The sequence below is a fragment of the Lepidochelys kempii genome, chromosome 16 (genome assembly GCF_965140285.1).
Source record: "Lepidochelys kempii isolate rLepKem1 chromosome 16, rLepKem1.hap1, whole genome shotgun sequence".
Lineage (NCBI taxonomy): Eukaryota > Metazoa > Chordata > Testudines > Cheloniidae > Lepidochelys > Lepidochelys kempii.
In genome coordinates, this window is record NC_136395.1 from 16,981,190 (window position 1) to 16,988,680 (window position 7,491).

Below are 7,491 nucleotides of genomic sequence, written 5' to 3' on the forward strand. Positions count from 1 at the left end.
ATGAGTCAGGTCATGGCTAGGGAGTAGAAATATAACAAAAAGCCAGTGGTTTTTTTCACTTGATGAAGGCCCTTTTTCAGCCAAAATGTCAACACTTTTTGCTGTGCTGCCTATGGTTATGTAAGAGAAAGTTAAGTAATGTCTGCATGAGTCTGAACAAGTTGATCTTTCAAGAGGAGGGGTCGGTGTGCTCAGGAATTCAAATAAAACATACATTTTCAGTTACCTTTTGTTGATGGCAAGGATGGCCTTGCGGTTAAGGGACTGGCTGGGGACTCAAACGCTGGGTTTGGCTCTCCTAAAAGCTTCTTAGGTGAGGTGGGGCAAGCAACTTAGGCTGGGATTTTCCGGAAAGCGTGAGAGAGTTTTAGTGTGAATTGGGCATATTACTACCTTAGTCTCCGAAAATCCCAGCATTCCTCTCTTTGTGCCTAAGTTTCCCATATGCATAATAAGTCTGAGTTGTCTGTTTGGATTGTAAGCTCTGTGGGGCAGGGACTCTTTCTTGCTTTGTTTGTATAGCACCTACCACAATGGAGCCTCTAGGTGCTACTGTGAAAAAAATAACAACAGAGACCAAATTATAAAATCAGTCAATTGTTGTTTATTTAGGTTAACTTGTGTTGGCCTTTCTCTGATTCTTCTAACATTTTTAATAACTGTTGGGATGCAATTGTGATGTTTCCAGCCTTAAAAGTAATTCATTTATTTAGAGGGCTGGATAAGCCTTAAGTGACGGAGCCAGATACCGTTGCTGGCTTTAAACAAGGGCGGAGTGACGTTATGACCATTTGGATATATTCTAGCTAAACAAGCTAAGGTAACGGGCAATCAGCTCTCCCGGTTCAGGGCACAAGCTGATGGCTTACAGCGGTCAGGTGGTAATGCTGTGTCGTGTCGTTCCCCCCCCCCCCCCCCAGCATGTGCAGCATTAGAGAATTAGTAGTAGTCCAAGGGAAGAGTGAGTGTCTTCGTTTGAGACATCATGAGATGGGCCATGATGATACTCGATAATCTGATCCATTATGGCAAATCCTGTGTTCCTAGTAAGATGACTGGCAAATATCAAAACATGCAGATAGTTCAGAGGCCTAAGCCTGAGATCGTCATTCGGTGTTTCCCCAGGTCAAACTCCCATTGACTTTGGAGTTTGGCCTGAGTACGTTCTGAGAGACAAATTCCATTCCCATTTCCCAGTGTAACATCTGGAGTAACTCCGATCAGGATGATCATTCTGTATTTGTATTACTGTAGGACCACTGGGCCAGGCACTGTACAAACCAGAAATATACTGGAGCCTCTGAGAGCAGAGTGTATGAGGAAGCCAAACAAGAGAAACCATTCTTTTCCTTTTCATTCCTGGGAACTATTTTTCCTGGCGTAGTGATATGTAGACCATTTCTATTTCAGAGCAGGGACTGTCTTCCTATCTGTCTGTCCAGAACCCAGCACTTTGGGGCCACTGGATGTTACTGCAGTTTAGATATGAAATAATCATCTGCAGACCACCAACATTTTGGATCAAATTTTATTTCTGTTAATATTAATCTACAATATATTGATGGAATTCCAGGTTTGAAAGCACTGCTGAAGACCATCCATCTCCCCACCATCCCATGCTGAAGGCTAACACACTCCCTGTGTCAGGACCTCACAGGTCAATATTTCTACTCATGGGGCCAGATTTTCAAAAGCTCTCAGCTCCCATTTATGCAAAGAAGGGCCAGACTTTCAAAACTGTTCAGCACCCAACGCTCACAAGGCGTGTCATGCTCTTTGGAGAATCTGGCCCCCAGATGTGTGTGCTAGGACCTTGTCAAAATTCCAGCCATATTGAACCATTCCTTTAGGGCCTAACATCATGTTACATTTTAATGAAATGGAATCTTGGCCTCTCGGACTTGGAATGTCTCATTGTCAGATTCCCAGAATCTCTCCTTCCCCTGAAACTGGGAGCGTAACCCCCTGGGGTCGTGCTTTGCTCCTGTCTGCATCTCTTTCAGTGCCTCGTGTCCTCCAGGGCTGGGTCTGCCTCTTCTACCTCTCTGTAACATGCATGTGACTGAGTGTGGGGTGTGGCTCTCTAGGGCCTGACCTGCAGCGGGGATAGGAAATCTACTGCTAACGCTAGATAAAGGCCAGCTTGGGAGCTGAAGGAGCAGGATTCTCGTGCTGTCTCCTCTTGTGGCTGTGATTTATATAACAACGATGTCTATTGCCTGCAGCACATCTGGACATACGGCTGCTGATGCCTTGGGGGTGACCTCCAGTCTCCCACATGGGGGGTTTCAGGGAAAAGAGAGGGATGGGTCAGTGGCTCTCCATATTGCCACAACATTAGGTGAAGCAGCAGCTTCTCCTTTGACTCCCCATCACACTTTGATTTCAAGCAGATTGGTGGAGATCTCCTCCACTTAGATCCTCAAAACATCTCTCCCCCATCCCTTTCACCGCTTGCGTTGTTCTTTTCCCTGTTAAGGTTCATTTCTTTCCAGCGCCCTATCAACACCCTCTCCTTCTTCTTCTGCCTGCAACCTTATCCCCTTCCCACACCGCTCTGCGTCAGACACTGGAAGGAGGTGGGTGTGCTTGGGGTTGAGGAAAACACAGCTGGGAACCAGAGACCAGAGAGGTGGCTGCAAAGCTCATCCCCAGTTGATGTGCCCAGCACAATAAGCCATTTGGCCTTGTTCCAGTTCTCTGGGTTCAGCTGGTGAGTGGGGGGCGTGGGTGCTTATCCTTTGATGTTTGCCTCATTGTCTCCTTAGCTCCTTTGGAGTGGGGATGAGCAGCCTTTCTCTCCTTTAACATCAAAGGGGTGGTTGCCTTGAGTGAGATCCGGTTGCTGGAAGAGGGAGGTGATGTGATCTGTGAGGGGAGACAAGTTTCAGCAGATTCCCTTTCATCCCGCGATGCTTTGACGTGTCAAATACCTCTGGAGGCCCTGGCAAGTTCAAGCACATTGGCCACTAAGCTTAGCAGTAATAGCCCTATGGTACGTGCTCCGACATTGCCTGCTAGTGACTCTAAGGGTGTCCAGAAAAGCAGAGATGGGGCTATCGTTGTGCAAGTATTTCGGTATGGCACAGTGCTGGCTCTCATGACTGGCCCCTTGCACCATCCCAGGGACAGCGATGGGCCTGCTCAGAATCCTGCATCCAAACATTCCTTGACTCTGCGGGTGGTCAGATCCGTACTTGGCCCTGGACTCTACCTCTACACAGATTGGATCAAAGGCTGGTATCCAGGTAGCCTTGGGCTTTGGGGAGGTTCAGCTCCACCTCCTTACTACATGACTCAGGCGCATCTGGACTCACACCAATCAGCAGCACCTTACGTAGCCAGTGACTAAGGCTGAATTCACATTGCCTCCCCTTGGGAGTGCTGTAATGGTCCCCCAATGAAACCTGTTGCAGAGGGATGTCATAGCGGTTCCATTAAAGCAAGAGCACTGAGCCTCATTCCTCACATTCAAAGATGCTCCAGAGACAGAGGCTAGAATGCTGATTCCTACTACTAAGTACAGTCATCACCCCTGGTATTTCACGAAGAAAGCAGAGATCTCATCGTCACCCAATCGGTACTGCCACAGGAACCCCATTGGGAAAGATCAGGCTTGGGAAGGGGTAACAGAATGGTATGGAAGAACCCATGCACCAAATCTGTCTCCAGCCAGGGTGGCACTTCCTCAATTTTCTATGTATCAAATTCACCCCAATTTATCAAAATTAAGGTTTATGGATTTCCTGGCCCAACAGGAGGTGGCTGCTTAGTTGGGGGATTGGATTGATTGGGGGGATGGAGGAGATAGAGAGCCTTCCAGCAGTTAAAATCTAATCCAGGTTTGCTGTGACCAAAATGTCCTGTATCTCTTGATATCTCTTCAGGTGTCCATGAGAACAAGCTGGGGACCTCAGTCCAGTTCTTAGCAGACAGGTCTCTACATAATAAAAGCCACCATAGCAGTTGAGACTGGTAGGCTCATTGCTGGCAGTCACAGCAGAGGCTCTGGGTAGGCTGGATCATAAGGAGTCACCTGCTCACTCTTGCCTAGAAGAAGACCCTTGAGAACACATGCCCTGTGCATTTACAGTAAGCTCAACCTAAGCTGTCGTGGTTTCTGTAGCTGGATGGGAATATTGCCACAGCTTCCAGCTGTTTGTCGTCTGTGTGTGTGTGTGTATGTGTGTGTGTGTTTGGAAGGGGGATTGCTGGATTAAATACAGAAGTGAATAGGGCACATTCTTTTTGGGTAATTTATATGAAGATTAAAATCACTTTATTTTACTCTGCTCCTACATTGTTACTTTGCCACATGCTACAAAGTACTGACCAAGCAAAACTACATCACAGAAGCTGTTGGGGGTGAGCTCAGGTTTGGGCTGTTGGGGATTGAGGGTGACTGGACATTTCTGCTACAAGTACCATCAGTGAAACAGTTAATAGGGCTGACATTTAATCTGTCATCATTAGGTTTCAGAAGCCACAGCCCAGTTTGACAATGGAGCAGGTCATACCTGTCTCAGAACTATTGCTTCAAGCTGTCTTCAAATTCAGGCAGACGTATTGGTCCATGCTCAGGTCACATTGGAAAGGTTTTCTTTGCAACTAGGAAGGCTGGAAGCTTTTTCTTTTTTCTTTTTTTTTTTTTTAATGAAAGATTTGATTCTGGAGTCATAGGGGTGGATTCTGCAGTTAATTTTGTAGTCAGCATATACAGCCCTCTGTAGGTAAGGTAAGGCGTGCAGGTGTCTTCGCTTGCATAGCACTGGTTATGGCACCTGTTTCTGGCAATTCACCTAGAGATATGATGGCTGCCAACTTCCCCACGGTTGTGTGTATGCCGGAAGATTTAGCTGGATGGCAAACGTTGGGATATGTGCGCTGATGGGAATCTGTGTGTAATTCAAGGGGACAGATGAAGAGAAAGAGGTCCCTTGGTTCCAGTTAAGGAATGGAGACCAAGGGAAATATGGAAACATTACTTTATTTTTAATTTTAAAGCATGTTCTGATGAGCTAATAATAATCAAAAGGAAGATCAAGGGGGGAATCTGCAAGATAGATTTACTGTCAGTTCAATTAACACACACCCCCAAATCCACAGTAAAGCAGCATTAAGGGTCTAACTTAAAACCATAGAGCCCAAGGAAATTGAGAATTAAGGAGGACACTCCATCTGTAAGCTCCCCACCCTTCCTGGGGATCCAAGGACTCTCCAGGCCGTGGGGTTCCTACTGACCCAACCAGGACAGTACGGGTGGCTCTTAAAGCTCTTTGCATAAAATTTCCTGGTGTTTGATTTTTAAAAATCTTCCACCAAGAATGGAAAAATGCTTTTAAGCATGGATGGGGTGGATCTCACTTCAGTCCCCGGAAAAATCATGGAGCAGGTCCTCAAAGAATCAATCCTGAAGCACTTACATGAGAGGAAAGTGATCAGGAACAGTCAGCATGGATTCACCAAGGGAAGGTCATGCCTGACTAATCTAATCGCCTTCTATGATGAGATTACTGGTTCTGTGGATGAAGGGAAAGCAGTGGATGTATTGTTTCTTGACTTTAGCAAAGCTTTTGACACGGTCTCCCACAGTATTCTTGTCAGCAAGTTAAAGAAGTATGGGCTGGATGAATGCACTATAAGGTGGGTAGAAAGTTGGCTAGATTGTCGGGCTCAACGGGTAGTGATCAATGGCTCCATGTCTAGTTGGCAGCCGGTGTCAAGTGGAGTGCCCCAGGGGTCGGTCCTGGGGCCGGTTTTGTTCAATATCTTCATAAATGATCTGGAGGATGGTGTGGATTGCACTCTCAGCAAATTTGCGGATGGTACTAAACTGGGAGGAGTGGTAGATACGCTGGAGGGCAGGGAGAGGATACAGAGGGACCTAGACAAATTGGAGGATTGGGCCAAAAGAAATCTGATGAGGTTCAATAAGGATAAGTGCAGGGTCCTGCACTTAGGACGGAAGAACCCAATGCACAGCTACAGTCTAGGGACCGAATGGCTAGGCAGCAGTTCTGCGGAAAAGGACCTAGGGGTGACAGTGGACGAGAAGCTGGATATGAGTCAGCAGTGTGCCCTTGTTGCCAAGAAGGCCAATGGCATTTTGGGATGTATAAGTAGGGGCATAGCCAGCAGATCAAGGGACGTGATCGTCCCCCTCTATTCGACATTGGTGAGGCCTCATCTGGAGTACTGTGTCCAGTTTTGGGCCCCACACTACAAGAAGGATGTGGATAAATTGGAGAGAGTCCAGCGAAGGGCAACAAAAATGATTAGGGGACTGGAACACATGACTTATGAGGAGAGGCTGAGGGAACTGGGATTGTTTAGTCTGCGGAAGAGAAGAATGAGGGGGGATTTGATAGCTGCTTTCAACTACCTGAGAGGTGGTTCCAGAGAGGATGGTTCTAGACTATTCTCAGTGGTGGAAGAGGACAGGACAAGGAGTAATGGTCTCAAGTTGCAGTGGGGGAGGTTTAGGTTGGATATTAGGAAAAACTTTTTCACTAGGAGGGTGGTGAAACACTGGAATGCTTTGCCTAGGGAGGTGGTGGAATCTCCTTCCTTAGAAGTTTTTAAGGTCAGGCTTGACAAAGCCCTGGCTGGGATGATTTAATTGGGGATGGGTCCTGCTTTTGAGCAAGGGGTTGGACTAGATGACCTCCTGAGGTCCCTTCCAAACCTGATATTCTATGATTCTATGATCTGTCCAACTGCTGGGCAGGCAGAATGAGGCAGAAGCTCTCAGGGTCCGTCTACGCTGCAATAAAAATCCCACCACACCAAGTCACAGAGCATGGACTTGGACTCATGGGGCTCAGGCTGTGGGGCTAAAAACAGCAATGTTGACATTTGGGCACAGACTGCAACCTGGGCTCTTAGATCCTTCCCTGCTCCCAGAGTCTCAGAGCCCAGGCTCCTGACTGACCCCAAATGTCTACACTGCAATTTTATACCCCCTGCAGCCTGAGCCCCACATGCTTGAGTCAGCTGACCCGAGGCAGCCATGGCCATGCCATGGGTCTTTGATTGCAGTGTAGACATACCCTAATTCAGGGGTAGTCAATAGGCGGACTGTGGGCCCAATCCGGACTGCCAGATGCTTTTGAACAGACTGCGAAATCTTTTTATTTACTTATTATTATCATTTTTAAATTATTTTCTCTGGAATCTGGACCTTGACTATACCTTGGCCAAGAAATTTGGACTTTGACAGAAAATAATTAACTACCCCTGCCTAAGTGTTGGTCTGACTCTGTTCCCATTGAAGTCAACGGGAATTTACCCTTCGGGCCAGTCGAAATATTTTTGTCAAAATAACGTTTCTAAGCAAAACGATGTGGGTTTTGGTTTTCTAGCACTGGGAGAGATTTCCTGCACACCGTTTTCACAACGTTTTCCTCCTTTGGCTTTTCGTTGAAAAAATCCAAACAGTTACTTGGGGAAATTTGCGAGGGGGAGAGGGGAGGGAGTGAGTTTTGAAATCTC